Here is a 21,465-nt window from a genome sequence, read left to right as displayed (position 1 = left end):
TTTCATTGCTTGTCACTTCAAAAATTTGTGAATTTAATGAAATACAGAAATGGGAGTCTAATGTTTAAAAAAACCTAAGCACAGAGCTTTACTGTGCCAAGATTGGATGTTTGGATCTTTTGATTCGGGGTGGATGTTTGAAAGTAAAGTTCACATCATTATGGGGGCCCTTTCTAAGGGAAGGCTTCCGAGAAAAGTAATCATCATTCTAGAACCCAAACGTAAATTAGAGCCTGTAAAAAGAAAAACCCTAAGTTTACAAAGATCTGTGCTAATAGGACACGAAAATACCTTTTTAAAATCAATAAAATACAGCTTGCCTAGAAATTCTTTCCAAGGTACCTCAGCTCCAATGCACACTAAGTTCATCTAACGAAAAACAAAAATACTTCCTGAGAAATACCTGTGTATGGTAATCACGTGTTACATCAGATGAAAGTTCCTAAAACAAGTATTAGCACAATCAGGAAACTGTGGGATGAGTCACTTAATCTATATGCTTTTAATGATCTTTTATTATATTTCATCTACAATTTTCTAAGCACACCCTTTTCCTTCTTTGTGTTTGCCCCGTTAAATTTTGCATGCCACAGTTACAGTTCTTTAGGCTCTGGCGTGGATGGCAATGTGCACACTAATTCTAAAGCAGCCACTCGCAAATATTTAATTTAGAAATTATTCAACACCTGTTTGTTCTGAGGGGCATCTGGAATCATCCTTTCCCGTAAACTTGCCTGCTTTCTAAGAATGTGCTCACACACAAAATAGCTGTTACGGCTGTTTCTGCAGAGGAATTCTCTTATGAATTAGGAAAATGTATAATCCCGAACCCAAGTTGCTAAGTATCCCAAATTGCCTGACACATTCCAGTGGTCATTTTGAATATTTTCGGCAGGGAAGTTGGGCACAAAAATGTCACAGTTATTGAATTGGGATGTCAGTCTAGATGACTTCAAAATGGTTGAGTGCTTTATCGTACAGTTAATTTCAGTTCTGTGAAGGCTGATGGGGACAGGAACGTTTTATCCTTTTAAACTTTCTCTCCCCCGATCCTAGGTTTTTGTTTCCTATGACCTAATCACTTCTCATTTTAACTAATACCGGTGTTTGAATAGGCTGATAAACACATGGATTTTTGCCTTAAGGGTTAAAATTTAAAGTAAGTCTTTATAAAGACAGTTCTCTTTCCATTTTACACCTTCATCCAGTCATTCTCAAAACTCTCTAATAATGACAGAAGTTATTCTTTCAGTTTGGACAATAATATAAAGGGAGATCATTTTAAAATACATATATATCTATGCATACATTTATGTGAATACGTATATGTATTATAGAATAACTTTTTAGGAGGCTGAATAAGCTACATGGCCCTTATTTTTGTTCTAATCAAGTATGATTTCAGCTTTTATATCAGTTGTACTTCTTTAAAATCATGGCAAATCCCAAATCACAAAAACACATTTAGAAACCATACATTAATTCTTATCTTAGATTGAGGTGAAATTAATAAACCAGTAAATTTGGTACTGATAATTACTTTTTCACTGTCTAGGGCAAAAAATATGACTCTGACTAGTATTAAGTGCATTTGTTATCTTTTTATGAATTCTGGTGGTGTTGCATTGTTAAGTTTCTGAACTTGAATATTCTTTTTTTTTTTTGAATATTCTTTATGACTGAAACTGTGTACCATAATTCTTAGATCAAGATGGGCACTCCCTCTATGTCCTTGCCTCCCTTCCTTCCAACAAAAATGACCTGTCAGACTTTTGCAGGCTTTTCTGGTTATTTAGCATGTTACCTGCAATTTCAGTTTTTTTCTGACTGTGGTTAAGAACAGAGTGTTTGGGGGCGCGTGGGTGGCTCAGTCGTTGGGCGTCTGCCTTCAGCTCAGGTCTGATCCCAGGGTCCTGGGATCGAGTCCCACATCGGGCTCCCTGCTCAGCGGGAAGCCTGCTTCTCCCTCTCCCACTCCCCTGCTTGTGTTCCCTCTCTCGCTGTGTCTCTCTCTGTCAAATAAATAAAATCTTAAAAAAAAAAAAAAAGAACAAAGTGTTTGGATCCAGTCAGACTTGACTTTGACTATTAGGCCATTCCCTTAGTAATAACTATGTGATTGGCAAATTTTGATCATCTCTGAATTATAAAATTAAGAATACTAATATCTGCATTACGGTAGTGGTAAGAACTTTTCTTAAAAATCACAATGCAGGGGCGCCTGGGTGGCTCAGTCGTTAAGCATCTGCCTTCGGCTCAGGTCATGATCCCAGGGTCCTGGGATCGAGCCCCGCATCGGGCTCCCTGCTCAGCGGGAAGCCTGCTTCTCCCTCCCCACTCCCCCTGCTTGTGTTCCCTCTCTCGCTGTGTCTCTCTCTGTCAAATAAATAAAATCTTAAAAAAAAAAAATCACAATGCATATAGACTGCTTAGCACAGCACCTACAGTTATTACGGGAATGCACTTACCTATCTACATTTTCTACCATGGCTAATAAAGAATTTAGCTCTGAGATCCAAAACCATGATCTCTAGGAGACGCAGCAAGGGAAATTTGTGAGCTGTTTTTGATTTGCATATTGGAAGAAAGAGAGATTAAAATAAATAATGGTCCTGCAAAGTGGGACTCCTAATTGGATATCTGTGGACCTGGGATGAGAGGGCTGGGAGAAGGCAAGCGCAAACCCTCCGGAAATGATACGCAAATATTTGAGTCTACGTATACATTCTCATTTTCTAGTTCCGTAGATGCTCACTGTGGCCCTCAACTCCCAAACAGTAAAGCACCAGAGCTCCTGAAATACAATCAGCTCGAAAGAACAAAAAAAGATGAAGGAGGTTAAATGTTCTAAGAGGTCTAGTAATTTTTGAATTATTATTCTTTCTTTCTCTTTACCTTTGTATTGCTCTCGCAGTTGAGAAGGGAAAAACAGGATGTTGACAGGAGCCCATGTATTCTGTAGGGGAGGAGAACTTTCCCTTTCTTCCCTTCTGGGTTCTTTGGCTGCTCTCATAATTAAATTGACATGAAACAGATGAACAGGAAAAAAAAACAAATTTAATTTTGTACATACAGGAACCCCATAAAAATATGAGACTCAAAGAAATGACTAAAGCAGGCAGTGTTTTTAGAAAAAGAAACAATACATTTGTGAAGAATTGACAAAACAGGGGTTTGGTCTTGAAGTAGGAAATTAGTGAAGGAGTAACAAGGTTTGTTCATACAGCACTTTTGGCCTTGAATTCCCTCTCTGATGGTAAGGACGCTTTCTACCCTCCCGATACAGGGAGGGTGTCTTCAAATGGGAGATTTACTTTGTGCTCTTGGGGACAAAGTTGGTTCAGAGTGTCCTTCTTGCACCAGCTGTTTCTTGAGTAACTTTAATTTAAAATAATGAATTATTTTGGCGTGGCATATTCTGCTCTCCAGGCCCACCTTTGAAATCCCCAAGGAGTTTCACAATTCAGAAGTTGAGTTGGTAAATAGCTCCAGTATTTTACTGAATTGGTCTTCTTCGTCTTGAAAATAAATCAGTTAAAAATTTTTTACATTAATTTTTACCATTTTTAATTTTTAATTAAATAGATGACATACAATATTATATTAATTTCAGGTATTCAGCATAGTGGTTTGACATTTATATACACTGTGAAATGCTCATCATAATAAGTCTAGTTACCATTTGTCACCATGCAAAGTTGCGACAATATTATTGACTGTATTCCCTGTGCTATGCTTCACATCTCCATGACTTACTTATTTCATAACTAGAAGTTTGTACCTCTTAATCCCCTTCATCTATTTGGACCAATGCCCCACCTCTCTCTCCTCTGGCAACAACAGTTTGCTCTCTGTATCCATGAGTCAGTCTCTGGTTTTGTTTGTTTATTTATTTTGTTTTTCAAATTCCACATATAAGTGAAATCATACCGTATCTGTCTTTCTCCGTCTGACTTATTTCCCTTAGCATAATACTCTGTAGGTTCATCCATGTTGTTACGAATGGCAAGACTTCATTTTTTATGGCTTTTTTAAAACAAGTATACACACACACACACACACACACACACTCATCACATCTTTATCCATTCATCTATTGATGGACACTTAGGTTACTTTCATATCTTGGCTATTGTAAATAAAACTACCATGAACAATGGGATGGATATATCTTTTTCAGTTGGTGTTTTAATTTTCTTTGGATAAATACTATAGAAGTAGAATCACTGGATTGTTTGGTATTTCTATTTTTAATTTTTTGAGGATCTCCATACTGTTTTCCATAGTGGATGTACCAATTTACATTCCCACCAACAGTTCATGAGTGTTCTCTTTTCCCCACATCCTTGCCAACACTTGTTATTTCTTGTCTTTTTAATACTAGCCATATTGACAGGTGTGAGGTAATATGTCATTGTGGTTTTAATTTGCATTTACCTGATGATAGTGATGTTGAGCATCTTTCCATGTGTCTGTTGTCTGTATGTCTACTTTGGAAAAATGTCTATTCAGGTCCTCTGCCCATTTTTAAATCATTGTTTTATGGTGTTGAGTTGTATGATTTTTTAAAAATATTTTGGTTATTAACACCTTATCAGATACATCATTTGCAAATATCTTCCTGTTTGGTAGGTTACCCTTTCATTTTGCTGATGATTTCACCGTTAGGTATTTAGTAAGAGGCATTTCTATGGAAACAAAATAAAAGTAAGGGTTAATGATTAGAGCAAATTATAAACCCAGTCTGAGTTCTGCAGGTCATCAGTCAAGATTTCTAGATTGAACTCAAAGCATTTTCAGATAAAATGAGGACAGGCGGTAGCAATCTAACAGACTTCCTGGTTTGCAGTTTGGATGTCTCTGGTGATCTTCCTGAGTGGCCACACAGCAAGAGGCATGAAGACTGTCTATACACGAGCTGTTGTGGTGATTTCCCTGAAGTTCGTATCAAGTTGTCCAACTTTAGTTTGCATGGCTGTAAAAAAAAGAGCAGTTTTAGTTCTCAGTGATTCCAAGTGAGAGAGTGGGGGAGAACATTGGAAATTTTGGAAAATTGGAAATGGGTTATTTTGGAACGTTAGAGCCAGATACTGGAGAAAACTAGAAGAATTCAGATCCAGTTAGTTTACAGTTAGTACAGGACAGGAATCTGATATCCAAAAGGGTTTATTTATAGTTTTCCACCAAAACAAAATTTTTCTCAGTACAGTTTACCCTGTTTCTATCAAAGATAATCAAAGTAAGACTAATTTTTTTGCAAAATAAGTCTGGGCCCATTAAACTTGGCCTGATTATTTACATTAAGCGCAGCAAGAATAACAGTTGACCATACGGACTTTTCAAAGTTTGCTTTGCTGAAACAGTTTTTAAAAGATTTATTTATTCTTATTAAAAAAAAGGGGGGGGCGTGCCTGGGTGGCTCAGTTGGTTAAGCGACTGCCTTCGGCTCAGGTCATGATCCTGGAGTCCCCGAATCGAGTCCCGCATCGGGCTCCCTGCTCGGCGGGGAGTCTGTTTCTCCCTCTGACCCTCCTCCCTCTCATGCTCTCTCTCTCTCTCATTCTCTCTCTTTCAAATAAATAAATAAAATCTTAAAAAAATTTTTTAGAAAAGATTTATTTATTCATTTATTTATTTGAGAGGGAGAGAGAGAGAGAGAGAGAGAGAGAGAGCATGAGTAGGGGGAGGGGCAAGGGAGGGAGGGAGAGAGAATCCACGGGGAGATCAGGTAGGGAGAAAGAGTAATTGTTTCATCTTTGTCCATGGGTAGACGTTACCAAATTGCTCTAGGTCATAGGTAACAGAGGGGCGGGGAGTGGGGGGGAAAAGAAAAATGTTTTCTTAAATCTCGAGAAATACAACTTCAAGGAACCAGCAGTATTTCAAACAAAAAGTCATGAAAATGATAATCATCCTCAGCAGTTCATTTAGCCCCATGTAATTCATTCTTGTTCTACTTGAATTCAATTTTTCCATTAGTCCTGGAAATTCTTACCCAGTTCAGTGATACAATCTTAAGGTTATCAGAAAACTCTATTCTAGAGTACTTGTCAGAGTCCTCTCCATGAGCCTCTGTGAAGATGAAACATATTTGCAAAAGCATCAGAGTAGAGCAATAACTTCTGTAAAGGACAAAAGACTTAAAAGTAACCATGGTTAAAGATCTGATGAGAGTTCATTATAAGGCAATTGACAAGGGAATTTGGTTGTTTCTGTAACATACATTTTAAAATAATTACTAGAATTATGACTGATAATGTCAGTCCTGACAGCATTATACCAGGACACATCAGATTTTTAGGAATTTCATAACAATTTCTAGAACACTTACATTAATAATTTCCATATATGTATTTCCTATTTTAGTATATGTGCTGCCGAAGCGAGCACCCCATATATATATTTCCTAAAGAAAGTTTAGCATCACTTCTTATTTGATACTGCTTCCCATCTCTTCTTGTTTGACAATTTAACATATCAAATAAACTTAATTAGTGTATTCTGCCTTTTTTTTATAAGGGGTGCAGGAATAAATCTTTTGCGATATTCTAGGGTTTAGAAAATCCCAAACTTAGTTTGAGGTCAAAAAGATTTCATTTAGAATTTGATTTGGGAAAGCTTCTTCAAAAATATCAAAAGGTTTTGGACATTTGACTAAATAAGATTATGGAACATCACAAAATTTAAGACTGAATTAGCTATTTAACCAAAGTGACAAAAAATATTATAAAAACAAATACAGAAGGTTACACAGTTGTGAGCAAAACTTAGCTCATTTAATATTGAGAAGACTCAGTTTTCTTAGGTAATCAAAGACCTGATTAAAACAAAATGGAGATTAGGAAATTATTTTGGTAAGACACAAAATCTTTGCTTTCTAGGCAGATTTACTAAAACGTAAAGAAAAATTTTTGCCTCTCATAATCAGCAGCAGACCAAGAATCCAACAATACTTTGTCCCATTTGCAGATGAAAGAAAATTAAGATTTATTTTTACATAACCGCCCTATTAAAGCTTGTTTTTAAAACCTTTATTAATAATTCAACTTTAGCCAACCTGATTATACAAGATAAAATTCTCTCTCTCATTCTTTCTAGCTCTCTTCCCAACCGCCTATTTCCATTTATTTCGTCCTTTGTTTCCCTTTTTCTCATTCTGAAATAACCAGTTGTATTTTAGGACAAATTACTGTCTTCTCTCTTAACAAAAATTCATGGCCGTGTCTGATACTTTTTCTCGCCCCAAAACATTTTTCACTTTTCTTGCAGAAAGATTTGTTTCCTTTATTATTTCTACTTTATTTGCTCTATTTCTATTTTAATCGTATTTATTAATTAGAATTCATTCTTAACTCTTAGAAACCGTAATTTCTACTAAAAACTAAGAAGTGAGCAGTGTATATTATATCCGTATACTTTAGATTGGCAAACTTTTTATAGTTCATAGAAACATAGGCTTCCTCATAGTTTAATTTTTAAGTGTGGTACAAGACATGTTTACTAACAGACTCAAATATCTTTAGTTCCTCTGTAATAAGCCAAACTAGGTAAAACTTATGCTTGGTAATTAATGTTTCAGTATTCTGTCTTATTTAGAAATAATTTAGCTAATACAATAGGATAATTGTTTAGGATGAAAACTCTCTAAAAACAATTGTTTCCCCCAAATATAGACATTTTTCCAATTCAAAGATCCTTCATGTGGCCACTGATCAGTAGGATCTTATATTAATCTCAATAGCGACTCAAACCAATAAGCCTTTTTATGGCTTAACCAGGGATACAAGAGGTGTCCCGAAAGAGAGTACAAAAGGTACAGCCCTTACAAGACCCAGAAAGTTCAATCCCAGAGTTAGCCTAAGAAAGCAAAGAGCTTCATTATCACAGGCAGTAACAATGGCATAGTGAAAATAGTGTCTCTGCTTTTCCCTGCCTCCGGTCAGAGACGTGCTGATCTGGGACACCAGGCAGGTGCTACTGGAATGGGACTTTTCCAGCACTAATAAGACAGTGAAGGTTCAGACTACAAAGGCCCTTTAAGGCCTGGGACCCCTTATGACAAATTCCCCCGAGAGCTTGCATGGAAGACAAAGAGAAGGGTGTTCATGACTTCAGGTCTCAGAATACCATTCTATTTGACTGGTCCCCAAGATGCACGCTGGTACATGTACCTCCTGGCTGGTGGGGACCAGAGAGAATATTCTCCCGGTCATAACCCAAGCTTTCGGGACATAGAATGAGACAAAAGGAAAACCTCATCCCATTTTTACCTAGGGGACCTACAGTAAAGTTTGTCGAAACAGACGCTGGTCTGGTGAAAACTATGAGCATACCAGTTGGTGAGGCCGGCTCAAACAGCAGGCTTGGAAGACCTTGGCCTGCATTCTCCCCTCTGGTTTTCCTCCTGATTACAGATGACACAAAGGACAGAGACAGAAGGAAATAATGCCCATTTCCGGGAGGAAAGGGGTCAACAGAAAACCAGGGTACTTTCCAGAGAGGAACTAGGAACCTTTCATTTTCTCCTGCTAATCTAAATTTAGAAATACGAAAGGACTCTCGCTACTCTTCTTCCCAATAGAGGCTGCAGGCAGCGATCTGGGAGACTGACGTGGTAGGGACTCTTACCTTCTGCTGGCTCTTGTCAGGGGGTCCAGAATCCTGGAGCTGCAGAGGCCCTGGAGTGAGCAGTGTCCAGCTAGGGGAGAACCCCACTTTGCGCACCAAACCTGTGCTGGAGGAAAATTTCCCTTTTTCCCTTTTGGGTTCTTTGGCTGGTCTAATAGTTAAATTGAAATAAAGCAGATGAACAGGAGAAAAGCAAACTTAATTTCATACATATGGGAGCCCATAAAAATATGAGACTCAAAGTGACCAAAGCAGACAGGGGTTATGCTTTTTAGGCCAAGAAACAATACATTTGTGAAGAATTGGCAAGGTTTGGGCAAATCAGTGAAGAAGTAACAAGACCTCAGATTCCCTATCTCTGGCCATAAGAATGCCTTCTACCCTCCTGGTAAACGGACAGTGTCTTCATGTGGGAGATTTATTCCCTGCTTTCCATGGGGACAGAGGAGGCGCAGAGTATCCTTCCTGCACCAGCTGTTTCTTAAAGTAACTTCAATTCAAAATAATCATTACTCCACTTTGGAATTTTTTGGGGTGGCGTATTCTGCTCTCCTTCAACTCCCATAAAACAAGTAAGTGGTCTAAGGCTACAGGTTTCTACATCAGTTTTCAGGGATAACTTGTATTTAAATGAAAATATAATGTTAAAAAGCCCTGGTGGCGAATATATGAACATGGGGAGGCTTTAAAGGGTGATCACAGGGATGCTGGCTTTATCACCTGGAGATGTCAGAATGATTGATTTCACCTTGCTCCATAAAACAGTCGGTTCGTAGAAAAAGATAATTTTGCACGATCCCAACAGAGAGTTGCCGAAGTATTTTTATTGTTAAAATTGAAAAAAACTTGAAAGAGAGCTTTACACATCAAAGTAAGTAATTAAAAGTGATTAGTATTAAAAATATAACAAATATTATGGAGCTCCTGGGTGGCTCAGTTTGTTGGGCGTCTGACTCTAGATTTTGGCTCAGGTCGTGATCTTGGGGTCCTGAGATCCAGCCCCGAGCTCCAGTGGAAGGGACTGAACGGGGGAAAACACTGTCTAATGTCCCGCTCCAGGCTCAGTGGAGAGTCTGCTTAAGATTCTCTCTCTCCCCCTGCTTCTGCCCTTCCAGCCCCCACCCGCACTCATGCGCACGCACGCTCTCTCTCTCTTTCTAAAATAAATAAATAAAAATATAAGGAAATGTATGTGTATAGGAACACCACTGTCTATCTCTTTGGGTCAAATATTTTTGTTCTGGCAAATTATATCCCAGTCCTTTTCCATAAGCTTACATATTCTTATGGTTGTAACTATAGTGTACGAACTATTCTGGATTCTGCCTTTTTTCTTCAGCTGTGTTTTGAGATCACTTTTAAATCATAGCATGATACAGCATTGTACGGATTTTCCATAGTTTGTCTAAATAAGATGGTCATTTATTGTTGGAATTGTCATGCATTTTATAATTTTGTTTTTTATAGACAAATCTGTAATAATTTTAAGCATATAGTTTCTGGCTTTGTTAAATAACTTCCTTGAGATAAAGTCTCAGATGTGGAATTATTTGCACAGTGAGTGGGTTTGAATGTTCTTATGTCTCTGGTTTTGCTTTCCATATCTCTTCTCAAAATGATTATACCAGTTGCCGGTGCCATCATAATATCAATACAATACTAATTTCCTAACAACACACCCCACACTAGGTATTAATAATTACTTTAAAACAAAAAAGGTTACACAACAATGCTTTAATTTCTATTCAGTAGACTACTAGTAAAGGTGAGTATTTAACTGTATATTGTATATTCTTTGGATCTCTGTGTAAATATTTTATTAGGTTTCCTGGGGTTTAGGTACTAATGTTATTTTTATTTGTTAGCTATTAACAGAATTACAGAGTAAACTATTAGACAGTGTTTTCCCCTGTTCAGTCCCAGCCATCAAAATAACTCCTTTCGTAAAAACTGATCTTACATTTAGATTGCAGCACCCCGCTGATGTCACTAAAGGGTATACAACAACTAAACTAGTCAAAAGATCAAGTCTTAATTTTGGAAAGTGAAACGAAAAGCTTCAACTTTGTTTAGATTATCTAACTTACTTTGTGCAGAGAGCTAATGACTATCCACAAAATAAGAAAAAAACCACATCTGACTCAAGCTGTAGTTAATATGAGAAATGTATTCTGTCTTGGCTTTAAGTTCATAGACTTTGCACTGTCAAGGACAACATGTGCCACTAGATGATCAAGTTGTTGATTCAGGGCTATCAGAGCTCAGAAAGGGCTCTATACCCTTAGAGCTTCCCATGGGGCTCCCCTTTAAGTGGTCGTTCAGAGGGGCTGTCTCCCCGATTCTTCCCATAGAGTTGGAGAGCTAGAACTTTCTATACTCTTTTCTTGGCAAGGAACCTGCTGTCATTTTGACTTTAATGTTATTTGTTAACTTTACAAAGGTACTTACTTGTCTGTAAACCTTGATCCAATTATATAAGCAATTATTTTGGTTAGAGGCATTCTAGGTATCAGGAAAGAGAAAAATCTGACCCCTGATATCATACCTAAGATCCTTGTCTGTGCCACCAACACATAAAATAGATTTGCCACAGTCCTGAAGGCTCTACACTCTTTCCTACAGATGCCCTTTTTACAAATGATAGGATTAGAGAACATGATCAGATGGACAGAGCTCACTGCACTGAAAGGAGAAGAACGATTTTTTTCTTGGTTCTAGCTCTTGCGTCTTCATTTGGAAGCAAGTCCATTAACATCTCTAGGTTTGTTTTATCACCTATAAAGTGATAATTCTCATCTCTGCATTCCTCCATATGGGAGGTTGTAAGGGCCCATGGGGGTGGAGGGGGGATACAAAGTACTTAAAGCACCTCAGAATAAGCTGTTTCTAGTTTTGTCTTCCCTCTGAAGTCCTAGGGGTTGCTTGAAGAATGTACCTTCAGTATCAGGATGTGTAAAATCCAGTAGTCTAACCTGACATCATTCCCCCCCCATTTTTTCTTTTTCTCCTTTTCCTTTCTCTTTCTTTTCTTTTTTGGGCCTCTCTTGTCTTAGCATCAACACAGGTATTATTGTAGCATGAAACCTGATGAGCCTGAGATCCCACCCTGCTGGGTCCAGCTTTATGACCATTTTCATGACCTCGTTTAATAAGGTTTAATGTTCAATAAAAACACGTGCTTGGAAATCTTTCAAGGCTCAGTGCCACATCAACGGGTTTTGTGAATCATTCACAGCTCTGCCTTCAAAGCTTTTACAGTGGGCTTTCATGGTAGACTGTGAATAATTAATGCTAATTGATGTTTGGGTGTTTTTTAAAAAGCCTCTGTACACGCACTCAAATATAACCATAGAAAAAGAAGTAACTTTATGATATTGCCAAAAATATTAATCACCTGCACATGATACGCGTTGAGTGCCACCCAGGTGAAATTAAATGAGATCTCTGTCATTGAGGATATTACCATTTATTTGGATAATGTTAACGAGATAAAAAAAGATGCATGCACCTGTGCAAATCCTATGACATAAAGACCCACGAGTCTCTCTACCATAGACAGAATAAATATTTAGAGAATGCTCAGGGTAAAGGATCTGTTGAAAGTGCAGAAGCTGTGGAATTCAGTTCAGTTTAACAGCAGGGAAAGGATAGGTTTGTCAATGGTCTCTTGAATATGATTGAGTTGACTTACGTATGTCTTTCGTTATGAACGAGGACAGTGACGGGGCTGAATTTGAGCTCAGTAAAAGTTGATATTTTATTTTTTTTAAACTTCTTTAAAGATTTTATTATTTCTTAGAGAGAGCAAGAGAGCACAAGCAGGGGGAACAGTAGAGGGAGAGGGAGAAGCAGGCTCCCCGCTGAGCAGGGAGCCCAATGTGGGGCTCGATCCCAGGACCCTGGGATCATGACCTGAGCCGATGGCAGACGCTTAACCGACTGAGCCACCCAGGCGCCCCAAAAGGTGGTATTTTAAAGAGCTCTCCAACCTGCTTCTCTTCTGTGTGTTTCCTATGAAAGGGAGGAATTCAAAGGCCATTGTAGAAGTTGTGATAGGTCTCAGGGTTCCCATGAGAACTGTCACGGGACTGCTTCTGTGTAACTGTTGAGGGATGTGATGTTGGAGCCGGAACAGCTAATTGGTGGAGACACTGAAAGTTGTTTAAAGAGAGCCCCAAAGAACAGTTGTTCCTCAGCTCCTGGTTAACAAAACTACCTTAGCTAATAAGAGATAGTTTGTGCGAATAATATAATAATACTACCAACGCAGTATCTGCTTTTGGGGTGAAAAAAAATGTGTATTTGCTTAATTTCTACAGCTGAGTGAGACTGCCTGCCTTCTCTGGGACCGTTTTTCATTCTCACAGTGTAAACCTAGCACTCATAATGCCATTAAAACGGAGGCATCATGCTGAGTGAAATAAGCCAGCCACGAGATGGCAAATGCTGTATGTTCCCCTTAATGTGAGATAGTGGGAGCAGGCAAAGTCACAGAGCCAGAAGGTAGAATGGTGGTTGCCGGGAGCTGGGGAGGGGGGAAGGGGGAGACGTGTTTAATGGCTTCAGTGTGGGATGATGGAAAGTTCTGGAGATGGATAAAGCTGATGGTTGCACAACAATGTGAATATACTTAATGCCCCTGAGCTGTGCACTTCAAAATAGCTAAACCGGTAAATTTTATGTTGTATCTATTTTACCACAATTTTTAAAATGCAATTAAAGGGGCACCTGGGTGGCTCAATGAGTTAGGCCTCCGACTCTTGGTTTCAGCTCAGGTCATGATCCTGGGGTCGGGGGATGGAGGCCCATCTCTGGCTTCCCACTTGGCATGGCAGAGGCTGCTTGGGATTCTCTCTCTCCTTACCCCTCTGCCCCTCCGCTTGCTCAAGCGCTCTCTCTCTCTCTCTCCAAAATAAATAAATAAATCTTAAATAAGAAAATAAAATGCAATTAAAAGAAAAAGCTTGTAGGGTGCCTGGGTGGCTCAGTCGTTAAGCGGCTGCCTTCGGCTCAGGTCATGATCCCAGGGTCCTGGGATCGAGCCCCACATAGGGCTCCCTGCTCCTCGGGAAGCCTGCTTCTCCCTCTCCCACGCCCCCTGCTTGTGTTCCCTCTCTCGCTGTGTCTCTCTCTCTCTCTGTCAAATAAATAAATAAATAAATAAAATCTTAAAAAAAAAAAAAAGCTTGTAGTACGCCTGCATGTTGAATGAGGTCACATGCTTTGTCTGTATTATCTTGTTTAACCCGCACAGCCACCCAGGGAGGCAGACACGTGCCCATGTCTCCAGATGAGGCATGTGAGCACAGCCAGGAATGTGTCAAGTCTAGGGCTACACAGGTGCCAAGGGCAGAAGCAGGGAGCATGGGTCAGGGAGCGGCTTCTCACTCGCACACAGACCCGCCTACACGCGGCTTCCTTTTTCTTCCCTCTGATCACTGTGCTCTTTACTGCCCGGGCGGCCACTGCTATTGCAGATTTTCTTGAAGAATGGGGGCGTGGGTTCATGAGGTTCCTCCTGGACGTCTGAGCCTTGACTGTGTAGCAGCAGCGGGTGAAGCTGCCCACCGTCCCTCCAGGAGTCGGCCAGGCACTGCACACCCGGTGCACACCAGCCCCATGCTCCTCCTCCCCGGAAGTTCATGAAAATCACCCAGTACACCTGCTACCACCATCGGTCTCAAACTTAACGTGCTTTAAAATTATTGTAACCCTCTCTAAATGAACCTTTTTCATTCAAATGATTTTTTTTTTTTAATCTTCCAGAATGGTCCATTAGAAATTAAAGAAAGAGCTAGAGGGGAGGGGGGTGGGGGGATGGGTTAGCCCAGTGATGGGTATTAAGGAGGGCACGCACTGCATGGAGCACTGGGTGTTATACGCAAACCATGAATCATGGAACACTACATCAAAAACTAATGATGTAATGTATGGTGATTAACATAACATAATTTAAAAAATGAGCTGTTTTTTCCTTATCATTATGTCCCAGCTACTTTTCAGAAAAACAAGAGCCGACTCATTCCCAGAGGGAATGTATGTAAAAGCCAAGTAAAGATATTTTCGTAAAGACTATGTTTATCCCATTTTTACTTTTTTTTTTCTTGCTGGAATGTGTGTTGGTACCCAGATTTCACTAAGGTTTTTGTTGTTGTTGTTGTTGTTGTTGTTAGTTTGTTTATTTTGGGGTTTGTTGTTTTGCTTTGGTATGTTTGTTTGGCACTTAGAGCCTTTGGACCAAGTATATTCTATATCCCATCGTTCTGGTGACTTGCAGAATGGAAGACAATTCTGGGATAAAATAAGTTACGTAAAACAAGGAACAAGGTGGTTGCTGGGGAGCAGAGCTATGACATCGTTTGCTGATTCTGGTGATCATTGCCTCTTACATTCTTCTACCTCTGTTTTTCAACTAAGTGAAATGATGAACCTAAAGGCACTTGCTACATCCAGAAATTTGAGTGTCTTTCAAAATCTTGTTGGGAACACATGCTATTCTAATGTTCCCACTTTCTACCTTTTTCTTTTTACCAGGGGAAACCAGCTGGCCTGTACCAGCTGAGAGAAATCATTTCCAACCCGGTATATTTGCATAATTTCCTCTCTGCCCTTAATCTGGAACAAAGGAAACAAAATAATAGGTCAACACAATGACTTAAATCAAGTTCTTAATTACGGAATTAGGAAACTTTTTAACATAATTTAAGATTCCATGCTTGTGTTTCTTTCAAAGTTGTTGAGTCTATTTGGAGCTTTTTCCTGATTAGTTCATCAGTTCAGTGAGTTGAAATGCTGACAGTTTTTGCAAACCTACAAAAAATAATTATGACACTTAAAATACAAATATAGATGGCCAAATTTCAAATCCTCTGTCGTCTTGCTGCTTTCTCAAGGCCAGTTCAGTTTTTCCTAATAAGGACGTTTGACCAGCTTGCAGGGCTCTGACAGATGATATTTCTATGGGGGTCTGGTTTTTCCTGTGCATTCACTGTAGTGCCTGAGCTGAGCAAGCTAGATTGGCCTTATTCACCAAGGCATATTCTGCCTAAAAGTACACTTCTAGCACCCAAGTCCGTCTCATTAGATTTCATGCTTACCCTTCGGAAAGATAATGTCTCCTTATTTGGTATTCTTGTTTTCTCTCAGATTGCATGAATTGAGATGCATTTACATATCATGTCTCATTACCGGGCTCCTCTGTGAAGCCGGGGAAAACATGGCATCTGGTGCCGTTGATTCTTACAACACCAGAGAACATAATTGCTTTATCGCAAGATAGCTCATGTCGCTGCTGTATGAATGTTCTTAGGCTACGGAATTTGGTCAGTGCCTAACGTTATCATGCGACTGTACTGAAGTAGAGAGCCTTGGGATTGATAAATTGTGAAAATAGAAGAGTAGCCAGAATAGTAGAATGATAAGCAAGTACATTGCTTAAAAGCATTCCAAGAATTCCTGTTATAAGAACACTTACTCACTTTGTTTTACTATCTGCTGGATGCTTTGGAAGAGTTGCTCTCAATGAGACGTCATTTTTCAATAATCTATCCTTCGTTGTTATACAAATGGCAAGAGGATACATGGGTTTAGTTACAGAACTGTGTTTTAAGTAATCCTGGAAAGAACCATGTCTTCATGGCATTTCATCGTTGTTTTTAAGGGAGAACATTTTACATATAATATTCAGCTCAATGTGAAATTATTAATGTATTGGATGCTCTCATCTTCCAGGCAAATGAATGAATATATAAATTTGTATCTATGAAGGGTATATGGGGGCATGTTTTGAATCTCAAGCACACATTATCTGTGGTAAAATTATAAATTATAGCAATATTTTAGTAAGGTTATTTTTCTTATTCATGAAATGTTATATTTGGGAGCAGGAACATGTGATCTGTTCAGTAAGAGGATAATGAAAGATAAAAATCTTCTTATAATTTCTCTTTTCTAGGAGATATGTTTCTTTTTTTTTTAAGATTTTATTTATTTGAGAGAGAGAGAATGAGAGATAGAGAGCACGAGAGGGAAGAGGGTCAGAGGGAGAAGCAGACTCCCTGCCGAGCAGGGAGCCCGATGTGGGACTCGATCCCGGGACTCCAGGATCATGACCTGAGCCGAAGGCAGTCGCTTAACCAACTGAGCCACCCAGGCGCCCTAGGAGATATGTTTCTTAAACAATAATATGACTTAAATTTTAATTCTAGATGATCTTAAGTTTTCAAATTAGAATTATTATGATTCTGTATGAAATCTATATTTTTATGTCCTTGGAAAAATCTTTCTTAAGGGCATGACTCTTCTCAACTGTTTTCAGCTTAATAATTTGATGATATGAACTAAGCGTGTAAGCATTTCTTTTCTTTACTGTGGACTGATCTGTGTTGATTTTTAGTGTAAGGTACACATCAAAGTAAAATGACCTACAAAGACATCTGAAACTAATTGAAGGGAAGAAGAGAGAATGTAATGCTTCAGGAATTAATGAACTATTGACATTTCTTATTCACTGTCATCTAGTTTGAGAGTATGAATTTAGATTTTCAGCTTTATTTTCCTTTAAAAAATTCCATACGCTGCTCTCTGGCACATTTATCCTAAAAGATATGTTTAGTCTATTAACTCTAACAATGTCCATTATCTATGTCTTTGCCCAAAGACGTTATAATGAAATATTATGAGCATAGTCTTATTTATAGTACAAACAATAAATCTTTCTAGACATTGGTCAAACTCTAATATTCTGGTTCATGTTTTGAAAACTCTTGATATTTCTCAATGCCAGCAAGTGGCTGGTAGCCTGATGAGTACTTGATTAGTATTAAAATGGAATGGAAGTTTCTTTAAAAAGCTGGAATAGGCTTTAATTAGATGAGTGACATTGGACGCATCATGCAGTGTCTCTGAGAGTCCATTTCCTTATTTTTACAATTGAATAATAATGATACGAGCCCTATGGGCCTCGAGGATCAAATATATGTGTAAATCTTGAAAATAGTAAAGCGCTATTTGATGATAAGGGATTCATCATTTGAGAACATTTGTTAAGGACTGACATGTGTTCTTCCTCCTGACTTGAGCCCTTTCTTGCCTACCATCGGGCCAGTCTTGGGAACAGTCTCCTTGGGACAATCCCTTGAGACCTTCTCCTTGTGCCTGGTCCCAACCCCCAGTGCACCCTCTATCCACCTACCCCTTCACTGCCTTGCTCTGCCCTTGAAAAGACCCGAAGGTTGTCAGTACAGTCCTGGGGAGAAAAAGCTGGTGGCCCATGCCCACACAGTTGTCGTGGGGCCGGAGGGGAGCTGAATGATGTCACAGAGTGGTCAGCTGCGTCTGGTGCAGCTGAGGATCTAGGCTGCAAAGAAAGCGGGAGTTACTGTGTTTATTTGTATCTTGTTGTTTTGGGGTATTGTTTCTTTTGCAAATTGTGTCTTGAGACAAAATGGAGCCAAAGGCTTAATAGCAGGGGAATGTGGGGGGGACTTAGGAGAAGTAAGGCAGAGCAAACAGTAAGAGATAGCGCCTCTGAATCTGAAAATAGGTTCATTATCTACATATCCTACACATGGGATTGGCAGGCTTCGGAGAATTAAAATATAACACACCCTTGGAACAGCGCGTGGTTTCTTTCTTCAAGAGTCACTTCTGAAGGGAAGATGTGAACAGTGTTTCAGGGGGGCTGATATTTCGAACATCTCTTGTTTGAGTTTTCTAGGTTTTTGGATTCTAGATAAAGAGCTTATCTTTTGTAAATCTTACCCGTAACTGTTCTTTTCTAGGTATGAACCTAGTTAGAAAAGTCATATTAAAATAAAAAAAAAAAAGTTTTTAGAAATGGGGCTTTCCATATATAACTAACCATTTAGTGTTGATTTTACATATGATTTCTTCTCAAGGTGATTAATGATGTCATTCGAATGATTATAAGTCTTGGATAAATGTAGCCTTTATTTTATTTCTTTTTATGTGCAGCAGAGCTTCTGCTAAAGCTGAGCTCCACTTATGATCAAAGAGGTGTCTGGTAGGAGCCCAGCTACTTAGGCTATCTGGTCTGATCTGATTTTTTTCTTTCTCCTGCCTGGTGTCTGAAGGAACTACCTCGCAGGTAAAACAATAGGGGAGCCTGGGGGGCTCAGTCGGTTAAGTGTCTGCCTTCGGCTCAGGTCATGATCCCAGGGTCCTGGGATCCAGCCCAACATCGGGCTCCCTGCTCAGCGGGGAGCCTGCTTCTCCCTCTGCTTGCCACTCCCCCTGCTTTTCTCTTTTAAATCTTAAAAAAAAAAAAAAAAAAGAGGGGCGCCTGGGTGGCTCAGTCGTTAAGCATCTGCCTTCGGCTCAGGTCATGATCCCAGGGTCCTGGGATCAAGCCCAACATGGGGCTCCCTGCTTGTCGGGAAGCCTGCTTCTCCCTCTCCCACTCACCCTGCTTGTGTTCCCTCTCTCGCTGTGTCTCTCTCTGTCAAATAAATACAAATCTTAAACAAAAAAAACAAAAAAAAAAAAAGAAAGAAAAGAGAAACAACAACGCCTCTCTAAAAGGTTTTCACAGGGATGCTCCTGGTGCACAGGGGCTGTAGATCCTGGGAGACCAGATGTCTCAGCCCATGCAACCTCTGGTGTTTCCTACACACCCCCTCTACTTTATGAGCCAGAGTTCTAGCAACCCCATTGGTGCCACCATAGTCTGGACCTCTACCCAGCTTTTTTCCCGTCATACTGATGTCTGATTCATCCATATAGCCCAGCCAGTCCAGCATCTTCGTGTCCTGCCTGTTTCGGGCACCACCGAGAAGCCCTCCATCGCCTGCAGCATTATGTCCCTTTGACTTGCTGCACTTCATCATCATTGATTTTTTTTTTTTTTCCCAATTTCTCCAAGAAGCCAAGTTCTTTCCAACATCATGGCCTTTATGTTTGCTGTTCTTTTTTCTTGGAAATGTTCTTTCTGTCCCTTCCTCTTATTCGTAAGCTTTCAGTTAAACCATAATTCTTCAGAAGGGTTTTCACCGACTGCCCTTTATAAAGTGGTTCCTCCCATTTGTCTCTGTCACGGAACGGAGTTTATTTGCTTCCTCCAAATGTAATTACTTGGCTTCCTTCTTGTCTGGAACGGCAGATCACATTTCTAGCAGACTTGGTTTTCTTTTACGAATACTTCAGCCTGCCTCCTTCATGATCCTGAAATGAAGGTCATCTTTAATGTGAACGACTCACACATAATGTAAAACCTCAGTATAAGTAATTTGTTTATTCTTCAGTAATGTGTATTTCAGTTTGCAATGGCATGGGGATGACCACGCTGGAAAGAGGTACGTGTCGGCCCCTGTCTGCAGGTAGCGTGGAGGGGGCAGCTGTAAACGCAGGTTAATGGTCGTAGGGGACACAGGTGGGTGGCTATTGGCAACAGTACTTCACAATTCTTGGTAAAGTTCCAAACAAAGTACCATCTTCCGTTGATTTACACACTACTTTCATTTGTAGAAAACTCAGTACATTTGACATCTATACAAAAATGCTTTGTGCTTGTATGCGTAATAGGGTTAGAGTCTGGGTTCGGAACACTTTATAAACAGATTTTTCACCGTCATGAATTCCAGCAGGACCAAGGGCATGAGGGGTGCTCACCCATTTTATTATTACACGAGACCGTTGCTTACAGTGCAGGACATTTGTATCCCTGGCCACTGCCCACAGCCAGCCTATAATGTCCCACAGTTGTTGAGACAACCAGAAATGCTGCCACAAATTTCTGGAACACCTTTTTGGAACAACCGGTCTAGGCTGCAAGCTCCACTGAGTGCGGGACCCATATTTGCCTGATTGACCCTGGAAGACTTGATATCTAGCAGATTATCTCTATCATAGCAGTACATGACAAATATTTAAGGAGTGCATGAATGAATGAATGGGAACATGGAAACAGAGAAACATGTTCATCCGTTCAGTTAAAAAGTAGCTACTGAGCAACTACTCTAGGTGCTAGGTTGCTGTTCTAGGACCTAGGAATGCAGCAGTTAATGAGACAAATACCCTGTTCTAATGAGCTTCCTCTCTCTCCATATATGAAGCTACTTTGTGACTAAAATGGCACCTAGATTTCCTCTGTAGCATGACTGTAATTTTGGTGTATCGAGTTTTATTCAATTCAGAATACATACCTTATATAGTTAAGTCACTTGATCATGATGGAAAAAGCTGAGGAGGGAATAAAAAGCAATGAAAGGAAATCAGGTTGGGGGAATTGCATGTAAGAAACAAACAATTGAATAAAATGACAACCTGAAAATAACTTAGTTATTTGTAGGTTCCTTGTGTCTGTCTACATGGTATCATGACCAAAACATTTAAATCCAAATCATTTTGTTGTTCTCATAGGCATGACGACAATAGGATTCTCTTCCTCTGTGCAATACATTTTACACAGTAGGTATGTTGGAGGCAACGGACGTGCCTCCTTGAAATGAGGTGAAATCGTAAACCTGAGTGTTAAGAAGCACCTGTTTGAGCAACTGTTAACATATTTGATGTTAATATACGTATCTTCATATTTATATGGCATTAGAATCACCGCATCCTCAGCTTAAGCAGTCAGTCGATCAAATGGCAGTCAATCTAGGGGCCAAAGGAGGCTGAGGGAAGTTGGCAACAGTGGAATACGTAAGTGAGAATTTGTATGTTCATTGCTCGCAATTCTGGAAGCTTCAGCAGGAGATGATAGGTCAGCTTTAGTATATGCCCTAATAGAACTGAGAAACTGGTCACAACAGAAAAGGAACAATTTGGGGGTCTTTTTAAAAAGATTTTATTTATCTGAGAGAGAGTGAGCACACGAGC

At 39.5% G+C, this 21,465-nt stretch overlaps 1 protein-coding gene across 9 annotated transcripts in view; it reads left to right on the top strand.

Moving 5' to 3' along the window:
- CACNB2 (calcium voltage-gated channel auxiliary subunit beta 2) overlaps positions 1–21,465 on the top strand; it is a 389,518-nt gene that overhangs the window by 205,335 nt on the left and 162,718 nt on the right. The gene's annotated exons all lie outside the window — the stretch shown is intronic.

The sequence above is a fragment of the Zalophus californianus genome, chromosome 9, assembly GCF_009762305.2.
Source record: "Zalophus californianus isolate mZalCal1 chromosome 9, mZalCal1.pri.v2, whole genome shotgun sequence".
In the NCBI taxonomy this organism is placed as follows: domain Eukaryota; kingdom Metazoa; phylum Chordata; class Mammalia; order Carnivora; family Otariidae; genus Zalophus; species Zalophus californianus.
Note: the sequence above shows the minus strand (reverse complement) of the source record. Positions and strands in the feature narration are given on the sequence as shown.